The sequence below is a fragment of the Parasteatoda tepidariorum genome, chromosome 4 (genome assembly GCF_043381705.1).
Source record: "Parasteatoda tepidariorum isolate YZ-2023 chromosome 4, CAS_Ptep_4.0, whole genome shotgun sequence".
Lineage (NCBI taxonomy): Eukaryota > Metazoa > Arthropoda > Arachnida > Araneae > Theridiidae > Parasteatoda > Parasteatoda tepidariorum.
In genome coordinates this window covers 90,484-109,164 of record NC_092207.1, presented here as the reverse complement: position 1 = coordinate 109,164, position 18,681 = coordinate 90,484, and the positions used below count along the sequence as shown (strand labels likewise).

The window sequence follows — 18,681 nt, the reverse complement described above, 5'->3', positions numbered from 1 at the left end:
AACCATGAATACAAATGAGCAATGAAGTTTTCTTTTGATGTCTAAAATTAAAAAAATACATAGCATATAAACCATTAAAAATAAATATAAAAATAAAGTAAACTATAGTTTTACTAACTAAGGCAAACAACGTTAAAGAGCACAAAAATATTTAGAGCACATAAATATTTTTGTGCTCTTTAACATTGTTTGCCTTAGTTTGTATTTTAGCACAAAGGTTGTCCACTTGTGTATTTATAGTTTTACTGCTGAAAATCAACATGGTTTTACTTGAATCTGGCTACAAACATTCAGAAAAAAAATTTCATTGACCTTTACTTCATTTCTTCAGACCGATATTAACAAATTTCATTAATTTTTATTATTGATAATAAATTTTATAATTGATTTTCCAGTTCTGCCTTATTTGTGCAGATAAATTACAAAGAAATTTTAGTTACTCTTGAAGTTTAAAATCTAAAATGTTGGAATCATCATGAAAAAATATCAAATAATAACAAATAACATGGCATATTAAAAAACAAAATCAATATATAATATAAGTTATTGAAATATCCACGTGAAAAACATTTGTTGATTCTTATCATAAATATCTGTAATGAAAATCAAGTTTCGGAAATTAAATATTTTAAATATAAAATATTTTAAATATTAAATAAAAAAAAAATACTTCCATGAATAAAGGAGTGCATCAGCAATTTTTGGAATAAAACCAAAAACATTTCTTACTAGTTTATTTATCAATACAAAGTGAAAAAAAAACCCATAGCTTCAGAAAATTTCCTAAGAAAAAATTCCCCTACTCTAACCCAAATAAAAGCTTGCCCTTGATTTTTGAATATTATAATAGAATTCCCTGTAGTTGTTTTTTCTAATTTTCTTGCTCTTTAGCCATCCCGTCTAATTAAAATTCTTAGTATCTTTACAGTTTTGCTTGATATATAATAAGTAAAAGAAATAATAACTGTACTTTTATTGTTGTAAATAAGAGACACTAAATGAACAATACCTAATTAAAGTAATAATTTCTTTATTTCTCCTATTTGTCCCTTAAATTCTTAAAATTTATGCTTGTAAAATACAGGAATCCAAACCTACAATGGTTCTTTTCCTTTTAAGAGGAGCTACTTTATCTTAGTTTCCTGTAATGATATTTAAATACAAAATAAAGAAGTTTATCCCAAATTTATAAGTCAAATTTTTCCAGAATATAGATTAACTTTCTATACATTCAATTACAATGCAATTAATTTAATAATTCAATATATTTAATTATAATATATAAGTTTCAGAACAAGTAAATTAATTTGTTCACAAAAAGAAAAATTTTTTCAATAAAAATTGTTACATAATTTTTATACATGATGTAATTTGTTTTCAACTACATATTTGTTTCTATTTTTTTAATTGATTTTATAACTAAACTGAAAATTATTCTTAAAATTAAAAAGTACAGAGATTAAAATTTGCACTAAAATCACATTAATCATGTGAGATTCATCTCTAAATAAATTGAACAAATAATTAATTGAACATTAATTAAATATAACGGGTTCAACGAATATCTCATTACTGAAGAATTCTGCATCAATAAACTCGAAAGTTAATGATCATCCTATTAATGCTTTAAAATTTTAACTTTTAAATGCTCGACTAGAAATTTTTTTAGACTTCTAGAAAACTTTTTGTGCCGAACAAAAAGATTTTGCTAGACATTAATTTTGGCTGAATGAAAACAAAAAAGAAATTTTTTTGTCTTTTCTAATACTAATATAAAAATATTTTTCTTGATGTGATTCTGAAAGAATACAATGGATATCACAGGGTTAAGATAAAAATAATATAAATTGCTAAATGTTTTAAGTAAAATATTTTTCACATTAAAATGATAAACAAAGAAAACAATTATGAATTGTAGTAAAAAAATAAAAAAGCAGTAGTAATAAATCTTAATCCAATCGAATTATTACAATCGAATAAATTATTATATAAATTCTTTTTCGTTCTAGGACGTAATTAATACATTTTTTAAAAAAAAATAGCAAATTGATTACTTACTGTGGACATAATGAGCTTAACTTTTTCAGAGTCACTCAGTTTTTGAAAATCAGATAAATTTAGGTCTTTTTTTATTCCACAATCATAAATTAAAATTTCTGAAGTCTTCAAATCATCATACAATTTATCCACACCCTAAATGATGACAAAGATAATTTAGCATATGGTTGGGAAAAAAAAGTTCAGTCTTCTTCATTATAGTATCATTACAATTAAACAAATCGTGAATTGAAAATAAATATGGTTATAAGCATAAAAAAGTAACAAAGCTATTAAATATTATGTAAAAGTAATAAATATAATGTGACACGAAATTCACGTAAAACATATTTTAATATGTTTTCATACAAAAAAAAAGATTTTACATATTAAACTGAATTTAAGAAAAAAAATGTGACCACAATTCAGATGCTTTAAAAATCAACATTCAATGAAGTATTAAAACAACCATTTTTTTTCTCAAAAACACTTCCAGCTTTCATAACTAAAATTTATATCAGTTGTTTAAAGTAGATAACAAGAAAAATGTTAAATCATGTAACATTTGATCTATAATTATAAAATAAGAGGCACTTCTCTTAGAACTCCCGCTAACCTGAGAAACATTAAACTGCTAACAAAACAAAAAATTCTAAGACAACAAGAAACTTTTTACAGGAGCCTGATATCATATGACCCTTCCTAGGGCTATCAGGATTTTATGTTTCAGATTGGACACAAGTTTCTACAGATTCACTATATTGGACTTGTAGACTCTCCTAACTGCATTTTGAGTGAGAAACACGTTGACATGAATGATCTTTAGAACGGTTCTGCCACACAGGAAGCCTGCTTTTATTGTATTTCAAGAAACACTCCAACCTTGAAGATATCTCTTTTGGCATTCAATTGCAGAACTTATGCTTCGTAAGCAAATACAAGGTTGTAATTAAAAAAAATAATTAAAAAATTAACTCGAAAGAAATTATGATACACGATTCATAATCTACTTTCACAAGCTACACAAAATAAAAGTTAAAGAAATAAAATATGTGAATAGAATTAATGTTAATGTAAATAATATTGCTTAATATCTGCACAAATAATGATGAATCTAAACAATATGCTAAATAATAACTCCGAAAGATATTATCAGTATGTAACTAACACATTTACATCAACCTTCTTCAATGGAATCTTCATCAAGGTATCCTTTTAAAATTTGAGAGGTCTCAAGTTTAGGCTTCACATATTTCTTTTTTGATCTAGTTACACACTTAAAGTAAATATTTACACTTAATTGTCGAAATATAAGATGATTGGGCTTCAATGAGTATGGTAAATCTTTCATAAAAGCATGCATGATTGCAATGCTTTTTCGTAATTATCCCTTGTTAGTGATAGTAAAACTGCCTTATGTTTTATTCTCAGATTTTAATGTTTTATTCTTGTCTTTCATAAAATATTTTGCTCACACCAAATATTTACCATTAAAAAAATTCCATTTTGTAACAATAAAAGCAATAGATTTAAAATTTTAATATCCTTAATTGAAGAGTTGAATGCCACCTTTGGCTACATGTCTGAGGCTGTAGCAAAATAGAAAAGAGAAGTCCAGCTCTTCGAATACCTAACTAAAGCATGAAACTGCTCAGTACGGTATGCTATACCAGAACATCAACTTCAAGGCAGAGCAACATACACTGATTAAGCAAAGCATCAAATGTACTAAGATCCTACGCATGAGTAGGCAAAATGCCGGGGTGTATATTACCTGAATCATTTGTTGTTTAGGTATGGAGACTCCCACTAACCACCCTTTTATTCTATTTCAATATGCACTAGCAGATATAACAGCATGAATGATATAACATAATTTTAAAAGAAATAATTTAATAAAAAGTACAGCACTGTTTATAAAAAAATGCAAAAACAAACCAAAAATAAAAAGAGAAAGCTTAAAAAAATCAGCAGTGGTTAAGGGTAGAGGCGGGTGTAAACCCGTTTCAAGAAGAGTTCCTACTGTTGTAACCCAAAATGTTTCCTCCTCTGCACTGTAAAACCATAAAGAGACTAGTTTATATTGTGTCTATAGAAGCTAGCCATTTTTTCCTATGTAGATTATTTGGCTGTAGACTCCTCACCCCTTCCGTGCACACCTTTGAGGGCGTTACGAGGGAAAAATTTCCCTAAAAATGAAACATTATTGATAATAAAAACATAAGAGTGTATTAAAATGTTTACTTGTATGCTCCTTTGCATTCCAAGTTTCAAAAGTTGAAGAGCATCATCTACAAGTTCAGATCTTGCTTCAATTTGCTGTGCTCTTTCAATAAACCATTCTGTAACTACTTCAGATAATAATGAATAATTTCTGGAAATAAAAATAAAATCACTTTTAAGTTAGTTAGAATTCTATAAAATAAAATTAATTACATCAGAGAAATTAGAAAAAGCTTTAATTCAATCTTTTCTTAATTAAATGTTAATTAAAAATTCACTAAGTTCTCATTATCTGTAGTAATTGTGATTGTACCTAGTTTAAGAAATCAAAATATTTGGATAATAGAAGTAACATTGTTTTTATATCTATTTCTAGCAGTTAACAATAAAGATATTTTATTTTAAAATCTGTTTGCATTACTCTCCTAAATAGCAGCGTTCCTTCTCTCTTTTTTTTTTTTTTAAATAAAACATTTGTACAAAGCTGCATCCAATTCTGAATCATTAACTGATTTCAATGTTTTGTATTCCTTAGTAAGAACTTCTCCTGATTCCATTTGCACTATGATAATAAATTTTTTCTTGCACAAATAACACAACATTTTTTGACAGCAGAAGTAGGTGCCATAATGGTCAAAGTAAACAAAGTAATATTATAGAAGAGTGTTGAAGCTTCAAATAATTTTCACAACTAAATTTTCATTTTCGATAATTGCAATCAGATTTATCATATAAAGATAAGCGTTAAATACACAAATGTTTTCTTCTCCATTTTTGAATCCTGATTTTTTCGCCATAAAACAAGATTAATATGACAGTTAATTAAAGTAAAAATTGCAAAAAGTAGAATTGCAGTAACATCTTGTTGTTCCTCGGTACAATTTTACTTGAATCAATTTTATATCATAAAAAAAAATTTAATTCTTTAAGGCACTATATTAAGAAAATATACATTGCAGATACATTAATCTTAATTGGTTATAAAAACAGTCAATGTAGAATTGCAATAAATGAAGGAAATATGAGCTTTTACATCTGAAAATTTCCTGTAATATTTATTGGATATCAATTAATTAGGAATGCAAGAAGAAAGACAAGAATTAAAAAACCTTAATAAATTAGAAACTCCAATGTAATCTAACCAGTGAAATATTCTACTCTTTTAGAGAACAAACTAAAAGCATTTTCACTTCCAAATAAAAAATAACGTTATTCAGTACTGCCTCATCTTTACAAATTCTGACCAGGTCAGTTCATAACGCTATAGTAGATCTGGTTTACTAGTAGAGATACGTCTGGTTGTGGTGCTAATGCACTACATAATGTATTTAGATTAGGACCATTCACTACACTTTATAAGTTAAAATAGGTAATTCCGTTTGGTCTTAAGGCAAAGAAACTGATTGTTTTAGAAAAAGAAAATTTTTTTATTGAAACCAAAAGACACATATCAAAATTTTATGTCATAGAACAAGTTTAATGTTTTTAAATTCATGACATAAAAATATTGTAATAATACGTTTGGCTAAAATATACTTCTTGTGTTTTAAAAAGCATTCTTTTACAGCAAAAGACAAAAACATTAAAACATACGCAAATGTTAGAAAATATTCACAAACATCCTCTCTATACTATCCAAAGATACAATCATTTTTTTTAACAAATCTGAATCTTTATTTTCTTAAAACTAAAATATTTAAAACATTTTGTCTTTTACCAATTAAAATTCAGTTTTTTTTCTTTAAAAAAGAATTATTACTAAAAAATTTACTTTCTATCACAAAAACATTTGCTGTGATGACATCCATAGCTTAGAAATAAAAGTAACACTCAGGGTGGCCACTCAAATCAGATTTCAAATTTCCCTGATTTTTCCAGATTAAAATCTTAAAATTTCCAGGTCCGTGTTTTCTTTTTTCTTTTATTATAAAGTGTAGGGTTTGTACAAGAAAAGTGTCTGTATTATAAAATATTTTATGCAAAATGTCATTTTTTAAAACATATAATCTTGAGGGAAAAAATTTTTTTTGACAAGATTTTGTTTTTTAATTTTTTAGTGCAACATTAATTTTTTAATAATTAAGACCGGTGGAGAAAATAATATGTTTAGCTGGTAGAATATATTGTTTTTATTGAATAAAAATTTTTTAATGTGTTACTTTAAGTAGTATTTGCTCAAAGTGTACCTGCAAAATGGCAAAAACAGAATGACCAATAAAACCTTGGATAAGCATTGTTTAATATATTTTCTTTAAGCAATGGAAAACCGTTTCAGGTTTTTATATATCAACAAATTTTTATAATTACAGTGGCTTCCAAAAGTGTTCGTTCACTTATAACTTTTATTGAAATGGGAAATAAAAATTCAATAATTAAAATGAATATTTCACAATGGGTATTTGATTATAAGATGTATAATCTAATCTTAGCAAAACGGCATGGAAAATTTTAAAAACAAAGCAAAATTAAATTTTTAAGATATCAATAGTCAAATAGCAACAAAAATTTTACCCCACGAAAGTCATCGTACAGTTAAATGTTTTCCGATTTCAGAAATAAAATTATCGTCAATTGCTTGAATTTTTTTATTTAATTGTTTTTCATTAAATTTTTTATTTATTTATTTGCAATTTAGTATGTAACTTATGATAGCAAACTTATAGCAAAATTATATTTTAATTTTTGCTCGCTAACTCCATAATATTTTATTTCATCATTTAAAAATGCCTCGTGGTCGTAATAAAACAATAGACCAAATTTGATTATATGTCATCATAAGAGGTATATCACTAATGAATACGTTAAATTAGTTTATTGTGTCCTATGGTAATATGTGATAAAATGCTTAAAAGAAGGACTTCATATCAGAGATTAAAATTATAAAATTGGTGGAAAAATTCATGAATTTCCAATTGAGTGTTATAAAAGTTTGGATAAAATTTTAAAAAAATATTCTGCACAAATTTCACCCGACAAAAAAAAAACTAGTTACACGTATTTACAAACTTATAAAAGCTATTGTAGATGCGAAAGGAAACTCTACTAAATGTTAAATTAAACGAAAAATTAGAATATTTACTAATAGACAGTTTTTTTTTTTTTTTTTAGTGTGATAAAGTTTTTGTCATTTTTTGATGATTGATTTCTTAAAAATAAACTTTTCCTTTGTTTTTAAAATATTCCATACAGTTTTGTTAAGATAAGAATATATTTTTTATTATTAAATATTCATTCTGAAATATTCTTTTTAATTAATGGATAATCTTATTTCATTGACAGTCATAAGTGTACCAACACTTCTGAGAGTCACTGTAATTACATTTCAATATAAAGCTGTACTGTATACTGCATTATACTGTATTTTATCTTACCAATGCTTTTATAAAATTCATTGATCATATTTTCTTTAAGCCAATATTTCAAGTCAAATTTTTAAATAATGTTGTTTTGAGATAGCATTATTATTTTAAGAGATTCAGTATACAAAAATAAATGTCACAAATGTGAAATTGTCTAATTTTTTGTTCCATACACTATCGGGGGAGAAAAAGATAAAATTCCTTAATTTTATACTTTTTTGATTTTTTTTTATTACTTGAAATTAAAACTTTTAAAGAATTCCAATCTAAACACACAGCTTCTTAGTTTAGCGTTTAGCATAGTTAATTGTTTTTGTGTTTTAAGAACTAGAAACTTGTACAGCACGCAACTAAAACACTAAGTTTCATTTTCCTTCTTCCGACTAAACACATATGAATAAAAAAAATTATATTTTATGTTTATACATCATTTAATATGTTTCCTATATAGTACTTAGTCATTGTCAGCTTTTTAGGGATAGTTTGGGAAATATCATGTCTGGTATACAAGCAGCATTTACAAACTTTCGATATTGTGATAACCATACAATTCGAATTTTGAATCAAAAATCAAATATTTACCAACAAAAAAGTAAAATTAAAATATGCTATAAAAGGTTAAAATGAAATAGAAAAAATTAGCATTAATGCAACAACACTGCTGTCAGCAATTGTAAAAACATGTTTGATTGGTTGGTTTGCTGAGAAAAAATAATTTACAGGTTTCTTTGACTGGGAGTACAAAAGCTTTCAGAAAAAGAGTGCAATATAAAATCTATTATTATAAAATTATAATCAACTAATTTTTGGAGAATTTTATTAAGTTAAAAATACAAAAACATTTTGTCAAAATGGAAAAAAATTACCACCACAGCATCGGAACAAACTTGAGCCATAAAAAGATTCAGCCTACGGACAAAATTTAAAAACAGAAGGAAATATCTTTACCCCTTCTTCCACATCCAGCACAATCTTTGCTTTTCCTAAATTGCACAGTCCCATAGTGATCAAAGGTTTCTACATTTGTTTAGCAACCATGGGAGAATTTTATGTGACATTCTAGTTTAACAGGGTTATAATGGAGCAAATTTCAATGCAAGCAAAGTATAGCTAAGTTGAAGACATTTTAACTGTTTGGAGATACATTTCCGTCTAAAAAATGTGGGTATAATGGATGAAATAATTTAAATTAAGAAAAATAGTAAATAATTTAAATTAGTGAAATAAAAAAATATCTCAGAAAAAATTTCCAGCTCTTCTTTAAACTTCCCTAATTTTTCCAGGTTTTCATCCTAATTTCCCTGATTTTTTCCAGTACAAAAAAATTCCCTAATAATTCCAGGTTTTCAAGGTTTCTCAGGTGGATGGCTACCTGAACACTATAGTTAACACTAAGTTCTTATGGTTTCAATTATCAATATTATCAGTATATCAATGTAGTTAGTTAAATTTCTTCTTATCAAATTATTCATATAATTCTTCTTCGAAATTATATATAACAGCAGATGCAAAAAATTCTTTTTCTTCTACTTATGATAAGATCCGCTATTTATGGTAGTATACACTTTGAAAACCACAGAATTAAACCAATGCATAGTTTCGCATTTAACAAAAATAGTGTTTTTGAAAATTCTTGAATTTAACAGAATAAAAGATATTAAATTATATTGACACATATGCGTAACATTATTAAGCGTATATATAATATAAGTAACCAAAAAAATTATAATACCTATATTTCACTAGCCCTTTGTTTTTTCATAAAATTCTTCTATGTATTCTTTGGGGTTAACAATCCTAGAAAAAATTTATCGGTATTAACAACACCACAACTGATTTTTTTAAAGTAAATAATAGCAAAAATAAATTAGTACAGTTAAAAATGCCTTATGTTTATTAGCATAGAAAAAAAGGAAAATGAAGCTTAAAATTTTATAAAATGGATTTCATTCTTCCTAATTAAAAATATTTTAAACTTATTTGAAAAAATTAAATAATTGAAATTTTCACTGAATAGAAGGACCAAAGTTTTTCTTTTAAAAATTTATGTAAGATCCATTTTAAATCTTAAAATTAAAGTTTATTTGCTGATTTGAACAGGAAATCTGACTTAGAAAGTACATTAATATTTATTATTTTGAAAATACTCATAATTAGTAATAACATAACAACAGAACAAAGTTTAAAGTAAATGAATACATTCTTAAAATAGTTTATGCATTTCGATTGAAAATAAAAAAATTAAAACATTTTTTGAATTAAAAAAAATGAAAATTCCAAATGAAATTTAATGTACATTTGCTTTAATTTATATACTTTAAATAAATAAATTAAAAAAAAACATCTTTCTGATTGATTGAAAAATTTATCGTCAATTGCTTGAATNAAAAAAAATGAAAATTCCAAATGAAATTTAATGTACATTTGCTTTAATTTATATACTTTAAATAAATAAATAAAAAAAAAACATTTTTCTGATTGATTGAAAAATTAGAAAGAGTCGCATCAAAACTGGGACTTAACGGCTACAAGACATACATTCTTACCACTAATTAATGTAAATAAGAATACATCAAAGTTACTTTAAACTTAAACTCTGAAATAAAAAATTTATCTTAAACAAACAAAAAAAAACAACTAACAAATATCAATACTTGGCAAAAGAGTAATCTAAAAAAGAAACACAAATGATTTGCAAATATTGGTTTCTTTTTTTATGACACTTTGTCAAGATAATACTTATTAGATAATTAAATTATAATTTGAATAAAATATGCACAGTGAAATTTTGTTTTTCAAAAAAGTTTTTTCCCCCTAAGTGGCTAAATTCATTTTAGCGAAAATATGTAAACATGTAACTTAAAGTGTGAAAGTACATTAAAATATGAATACCCATTAACACAAGTTTTCTTTGCAAATTTGCAACCAAACAGTTTTTTTTTATTGAATAATAAAGTAATATTCAGAAAAATGAAGAACATGTTGAGCAAGGAAATAACCAAGTCTAATCTTAAACTAAAATCACACCGGGATGTATAAAAAGATGGATATAATAGCTTCATCTTTTACAGAGCTTACAAGCAATTAAAAAAAATTGTTACAAATTAAAAACCTGGTTTATTTATTTTTTGATTTAAAAAATTTGAATTCAAATTAACAACTAATAAAGAGAACACTTACTTGTCAAATTCATTTTCACACCAGTCAGGCTCTCTAACTTTTTGTTCATGCCATTGATAAAAAACCATATCTAAATCACTGCTAAGAAAAAGATAATAGAATAAGACAATTCATTTCATTTATCATTACTTTGAAGAAATAATTTAGCTGAAAAGACAAATAGTTCCAAATGATGGGAAAAGACTAAAAAATCTTATAGTACAAAATAAAAACAATAACTTTTTAAGGACTATAAGTTGCACTACTCCGGTACAAAGTTTTCTTTTTAATAGAATTGATGGCAATGTAAAAAATTATAAAAGATTATAAATTTTTTAAGAAAGAAATATTAAGTACATAACATCGATCATGCCTTCTGCAATGTAAAATCTGATTTGTATATCATTTGAATACAGTATCTAAAACAATAATTAACTGTCATTAGAAGCATTTTTTGTCTTGAAAGCACAAATTGATTGCCACTTGTTAAGGCAAAGAGGCTAACTTGGAATCTGGCCTACAGCTTGGTAAAGCCTCCTTAGACAAATGCAATCTTTTAGTCAATGGTCCTTTGAATCAGTAACTAAATACTCTTNCTTGAAAGCACAAAATGATTGCCACTTGTTAAGGCAGAGAGGCTAACTTGGACTCTGGCCTACAGCTTGGTAAAACCTCCTTATACAAATGCAATCTTTTAGTCAATGGTCCTTTGAATCAGTAATTAAATACTCTTAATTTTTCTTCTTCTAAAGAACTTAGACTAACATTAGTAGTTTCATACAAAAAGCAACAGTATAGTGTGCAAAATAAAATAAAAATGAACACCTCAATATCTTTTGGCCTAATGATTTTATCTTCATGTACTAAGATGCTAAATTAATAGAATTATTAAGATAACAACTTAGGGCATAAAAGACTATAAAGGTGATCGCTTCTATATTTTGCACATTGTATATAACACACTTGTAACAAACAAATTAATAAACATTAAATTTATAAATTTATGAGCAATCCACAATAGGAACTTACTTGTAATTTTTACTTTTTTTAAAGAACTTAGACCAATATTTGCAGCTTCATTCCTAAAGTAACAATATTAAGAAAGCAAACACTTCAATATTTTTTGACTTAATAATTGGATCTTTATTAGATAGCCTTGTAGAGATTATCTTAATGATTTGATTAAGATAGCTCCTTAGAGCCAACCTTTAGATCAAATGTTATTAAGGTACTTGCTTCTTTATATTGCACACCCTACATACCACACTATTAACAAACATTTAATCTATAAATTTATGAGGGATCCACAATAGGAATTTGTACAGAGGTAACAGAGACTCGGAAGGTGAAGTGGTCTCAGGAAAAATAACTGAGTATTCCCAGGCGGTGCCTTTGCTACCATATAAGTGAAAGGCGTTGCTACCGCTTCCCAATTAGAGTAAAAAGAAAACTGAACGGTCGCTTTCAGGCCACAATGGGATCGGAATTGTTTGAAAAACTTGGGATCAAAATGCTGTTGTGCTGCAACAGCACCACCTAGGATTATCTAGAGAAAAAAAAAACTTAAACAAAGTTAAAAGCTTGATGATGTTCACATTCACTAATTAAAATATAATAAACATCCCCATAGCAATCTTGCTAATTTTAGCTAAAAATTTGAAGCACCCTTAATTGATATTTTATTGTATCCTGATTGAATCCTAGGTAGTATTCCTCGGTCAGGTAAATCCTAGGTTTATGGTATTCTTATTGAACTATCTAGTCTAAAATATTTACATTCCTAGACATATATTTTCTACCTAAGAGAAATTTTTTTTCAAAATTAAAATGTTATCAAACCTAGGATATGCAGGGCAATATAATTTTTAATTCTTGAGGCCCGTGCACATAAAATATTCAGGAGTTGTTAGATGGTCTAGGGCAAAATTAAGAAACTTTGGCAACAGCCAGTTGCAGCATTTTTAACAGTAGAAACTTTTTCAAAAATAGAACATTTTAAATGGTTAAAAATTGTCAATAAATAATAATATCAGGCATTCTCTCGAAATATGGTAAATATTAGAATTGTAAAATTTTTAAAAAACAAGTGTGAAATAAAATAATTTCCTAAGTGTTAGGAAATATTCATATTATTTCCATATTTATTTAAAAAAACAAAACCACATTCACATTTTTCATTCGTTTCCACATTTTTAATAAAAGGTGGCTACTGGCAAACAAGTTTTTAATCACTATTTGTAATAGTTAGCCACCCTGTGGCAATCATTAATTTAGAAGTAAGCCCAACCAAAGATTAAATGTTATTGGCTTAATAGTTGTTAAATTTTGATTCATGAAAAAATTTGAATGAGAGATGACATCGATTGAGAACATAGTGAATATTTTATCTGGCATTATAGCCGCGTTGAACAGTGGACCCTTTTTTGGGATTATAATTACCAATGTTCAACTCCATAGCCTTGTAATTTTGATCCCAATCCAGAAGACAAGGGAACTCCTGGATCAGGTAATGGGAGAAATTTGCCTGGAGGACTTTTTTTGATGGTATTAACCCGAATTTGCATTACATGAAGAGAAAAAATACAAAATCTCCCACTGTTAGCCTGACAGTAAAGGGACTCTAACCCATGATCAATCTATCACTGAGGATATTTTACATCAGCACTGTGGTCGGTGTGAGTCGGGTGCAGAATTTGCATTGACCAGTCATTACCGGGATTCAAACCCGGTTCACCTCATTGGGAGGTGAGCGCTCTATCCCCTGAGCCACTGTGGCTATCTTGAGGGGCATACTTTAGATATTCTAAACAATAAGTGCTGAAAATATTTAAAATTACAAACACCAAAAGGTTACATACCCAGATTAAACCTTTCTCTATGAAATATGGTATCTTTGTATAATCATAAGATATTCAAGATGAGTACTTTTTGTGCTCCATACTCGAGCTTTATTTTATTTCAGAGAGTTAATTTTGCATTTTCTTAAACTTTCTCAAGAAATAAATTGTACATTATTTACCAAAGTAAAGCAGGAAAAAATATGTATGGCTTTGATTGGAATATTGATGCTTAGAGTCTCAAAATGAAAGAGACCAGTAAAACAAAAAATAGAGGAATATTTAATGCAAAATTTGGTTACAATTTTTTAGTCATTTACAATTCTGCAGTAAATAAAAAAATTTAACTTGATTCTATGATTCTCAAAAGGAATATATGTACATAATTCAGCTACTGTAAATATAGCTAAATCTTACAAGAGATTGGCTAGTGAAGAGTACAAATTCCTTTTAATTACTTCTTATGCTATTTTCATATCATTTCATTTATGCTATTTTCATAACTAACAATAACACTGAATTAACAATTACACCCAAAAGTATATATCAATATTAAATTTTGACAAAGTGTAATGTCTTTCAGTAGAAAAGAGCTAAATTTTATTGATAAGAACATTAAGACAATTCAAATTTAATAGTCAGACAAGAAAAGTTATATCATTCAACTTTGTAGTGCTCGTTAAAAGATTTTTTTAAGAATTTTAAATCGTTCGTTTACTTAATTTTAAAATATTGACATTGATTATTCTTGCATTAGGCTCTCGACATGATAACATATTATAACATCAGCATAAATATTAGTATACAAAAGAAGAAATAATTTGTTGAGTGATGTAAACATGTGTTTAATTGCCTTTAAACCACAGAGAGAAAAAAATGCTAAATGAAAACAATAAAATTTTATTTTAATCAAACATCAAATGACACTTTAAAATTTATGAAACTCATTACTTCTTTAGAAATACATAAATTAAGAGACACATTAAGAGAAAAAAGTTTAAGAATAAATGTAGAAATAAAAGAAAACTAATGCTACCTCATAAATAGTTAGCCTGTCAACATAATTTAGAAGTATTTTCATAGTTGCTTCCGTTCCAGATTAAGTCTGAAAATTAATAAGAGATATTTATTATTTTGCTACAAACTGATTATGTGTGGACCCTGTTGTAAAAAGTAATAATAGTTTAGAGAAAAAGCAGATTTTCCTAAAATATATATTTATTACAACATATTTCTGCAAGGAAAACCTAATTGTTTAGAAATTGGAGAACATTACTGTAGCAAAATGGATTAATCACTTTTTAACCTATGAGGTCTTCTCATATAATCAATTTATGTTATTTTATAGTAATTCTTAAAAATGTGTGCAAACAATGTTTTACTATGATTACTTCTACACCTTCTGAATAATATAACTTAACATAATTTTTTTACATTGTTTTCGTTAAAATGGTTACAAAATTGTATGGATTTCAAAAATATGGTGACATTCATATTCAATGCCAAGATCAAAGAAAAGCCATGATCTCCAATGAAACTGTTGCTGAAAAATTTAGTGTTAAGGGATTCTGAGATTTGTACAGCATTGAATAAAAGAATTGTACAATCTTCTTCTCCCAATAAAGATAGTATTAACTCAACACATATTTATCATATTATATCATATTTATCATATTATATCATATTTATCATATTATATCATATCATTTTATATCATATTTTATTTTATAACTGGCATTGAGTAGTCAATCCAGTTTCAGGTTTACAACTATCAATGCTTAACTATGTTTTCTTGTAAATTTTGAACCTAACCCAGAAGACAAGACAACTCCAGGATCAAACATTGGGACTAACCAACCCTTGTGGTGCTCACAATTTTTGCACAGAACTTCCTTTATAACACCAAAATAGAAAAACTGTGTTTCAGAAGATATCATTTTTAACAATTGGAAAACATTTTCTTGAGAGTGTAGTGACAGATAAAACTAGTCCATCAAATTGAGAGAAAAAAAGTAATTAAAAACAAATTCCTCAAAAAAGACGATATTTTACAAGGTCTAATAAGCAAATATACTACATTAGAGAATAAAAGAAGGATAGTAAGTATGTAAGTACAAAGTATTAGTAATCATATGTGTTCACCTTTAAGACAAGTCAAAATTACTAATGCATATTTCTTCGAAACATATTTCACAATTTTGTTAAAAATATATAATTGATATGTTTTAAAACTAAATTAATAACGATAAAACCAAATTGAAGAGAATTTAATTATTTCAAAGAATAATTGACTTAATATAGCTTAATTAGTAGATTGTATCACTACAAGGTTTCAAAATTAAAAAATTAGAACATAAAATGATAATTAATTACCTAAAAAACTTTTTTACTTTCATAATTCCAAACTCCTTTGTTAGTGTCAACAAAGCTAAAAAAAAAAGAAATTAAAGTGTTAATACCAGCATTTAAATCTTTTAATTGCAATTTTGAAAGCTAAAGAACTAAGTGAACTTGTAGGTGTCTCACACTAAGAAAAGAACATGAAAAGAATATATAATACACTTAATTTATAAGCTACAAAAAATCCAAGATGTCTAATAAAATCAAAATTAAAAAGTTACCAACATTTCATAACCATAAATACTCATTTCAAAAACATATAAATGTAAATTTTGAATATTTTCGCTGGATCAAGGAATCTAGCATAAAATTCCGAAGTCTAAAAAAGTTAAAGCTTTCCAGAAAGATCAATGCTTCCTTATTATGAAAAGCTCCAGAAATATTTTCTCTCAGAATTTTAAGATATAGTAGCTGTTAGGATATTTTAAAAGATTTTGAGCACAATGAAACTTTCAAAAAAAATTATGTTATTTATGCCCACACAAATTTTATACCAACTATAATGCACAGAAGATTTAGTAGCTTTTGAAATGAGCTTTGGTTCCTTTTTGATTTGAGGCAATATGACATAGTATCTGTTTCAGTAGTAGAAAAAATAAAACTAGAAATGTTTTTCCAAAGAAAAAAAACTATTTTGCAAAAATTTAATGAATATTTTCAAGCAAGGAAGCATTGACTGCAAGGAAGCATTGATAAATTTTTTCAATAGCTTCTAAATAATGTAAGTCCAAAATAAAACAAACTTATTTAACCAAGATGACTTGAATTAATCAATAACTCAAAAAAATGGTAGGTTCTTCTTCTTGCCTAATAAAGTGTTCATAGTTTGTTCATTAGAAAACGAAACTAATTTCAACACAATCGAGCTACAGATCTAACCTCACTATCAGATCTTACCCTTTTCCTCCCATCATAAATTTAATTAAAAATATCACAACTTAAAATTTGCTTTACTGCAATTGAGTGAAAGGAAAAGCCTTTTCAATAAATACAAGAGGTGGATATTTCCGTATCATGATCTGTCGCGCCAACTAGAATTGACAAGGTGACAAATAGATTTGAAACTAGCAATTTAAAAAACAAAACATGTGGATGTTTGTCCAGGGATTGCTACGAGTTATACTTTACGAGTTGATCCCTTTTTGTGATGTTTTTATAAGTTTGTCGCGGGCCACTGATGGAAGTTCCCAAGACTTGAAAATTATTCTGTCACAGATTACAACACGGAAATCTACTCAACAAGGAAGAAAACACTTACTTTATTATGTTTATTAGTTGCATTCGGAATCCACACTTGTTCTTCAGAAACTTTTTATTTTATGAATTGCAAGCTCCTCTGGAAAAAAAAATAGTTCATCAAACATCAAATTTAATTATTTTTTACCACAATACAATAACCAAATTAAGTGATATTGATTTTTATGTAAATAAGGGGATAGTGAGAAACCACAACACTGAGGAATAATATGAGCAATTGCTGGAAAATCTTTCTAAACAAAAGAAAAAAAATTTATTAAAATTTGAAATAATATACCAGGGTAAAAGAAACGAAAAAAAAACAAGGAAATTTTACTACTTTGAAAAATAGCTAATAGAACAAAGGATTGGTAAAAGGTTGAACTGTTAGAAACAAACAAATAGAGTAAAATAAAGCTGTAACAATAGTTTCAACTACTATTGATATTAAAATTAATTTGATATTGCAATATACTTCTTAGAAATTTTATATAACTCCATTTGGATCAAAAATTAGTAAACATAAAATAAACCACAAGATTATATTTTTCACAAGAATAAAGCTCAAAAATTCCAAAATAGGCAAGATCAAGAATAGACAGGAGTTCAAGATTTGCTGTGATATAAATCTACTTATAACATAGACATACAAAAAGAAATGAATAGTTTTAATTTCAAATAAAAAGCAGACGAGTTGTAGAATGTTTAATCTTACAACATTTGTCGGCGAAAATTCTTCAACCCATGCTCAAAATTATCTTTTCCGCACTGAAACAAATCTTCGTGTTTCCGCTTTTGTGAAGTCCATAATAAAGTGGAGTTATTATAATCAATGCAGTTTTAAGATTTCGCTTTTGCCCTAAAAGCTGTCTTAACCAAAATTATTATTTTGTTGTTTGTTTCACTTATTCTCTGCATGCTTGTGAGTTCAATTATATAATTACGGCTTAAAAGCCATAAAGTATTAAGACTTTATTACGGCTTCCACAGCAGTCATTTGTATTTGTTTATTTTATGCAAGAGCTATAACAATTTTTGAGCTTTATGCTGCAAAATTATGAGCTTTTGGCTTTTTAACGCATTGCAGAGATTTTAACTGTACTACTATGTAAGCTATAATTTAATGTTATATTTTTTTTTTTGATCACAGCCAGTGGGGAATACAGCCAGCCAGTATTTAGCCTGTTTACACATTTTAGCAAGTCAATAATTAAAATATTTGCAACACAAAACACATTGTAAAGTACAAATAATGTTATTATAATGTGTTGTGAAAGAGTCAAATATCTTAAATCTCATCACCATCAAAACAGAAAGGGGAAAAAAGACAAGACAGTTTTCTGTAATGCATAGCTTTAGTGTTTTTATTGAGAATAAAAACATTATTCAGTGCTAATAATATGCTGAAATTGAGGATTTCTAAATAATAT

General features: G+C 26.7%; 1 long non-coding RNA gene across 9 annotated transcripts in view; it reads right to left on the bottom strand.

Moving 5' to 3' along the window:
• Positions 1-18,247, bottom strand: part of LOC107448922 (uncharacterized) — a 43,474-nt gene extending 25,227 nt beyond the window's left edge. For 7 of the 9 annotated variants that reach the window (XR_011636523.1, XR_011636515.1, XR_011636520.1 and 4 more), the window contains exons 1-7: positions 17,967-18,247; positions 17,274-17,351; positions 15,989-16,043; positions 14,652-14,720; positions 10,800-10,880; positions 9,352-9,416; positions 4,282-4,411 (exon numbers count right to left, since the gene is read on the bottom strand). This is a non-coding gene — a long non-coding RNA (uncharacterized lncRNA). Of the gene's footprint in view, positions 1-2,058; positions 2,194-4,281; positions 4,412-9,351; positions 9,417-10,799; positions 10,881-14,651; positions 14,721-15,988; positions 16,044-17,273; positions 17,352-17,966 lie in introns of all 9 variants that reach the window. The other 2 variants (XR_011636518.1, XR_011636516.1) reach the window with 2 other exon arrangements.
• Positions 18,248-18,681: the final 434 nt, after the last annotated feature.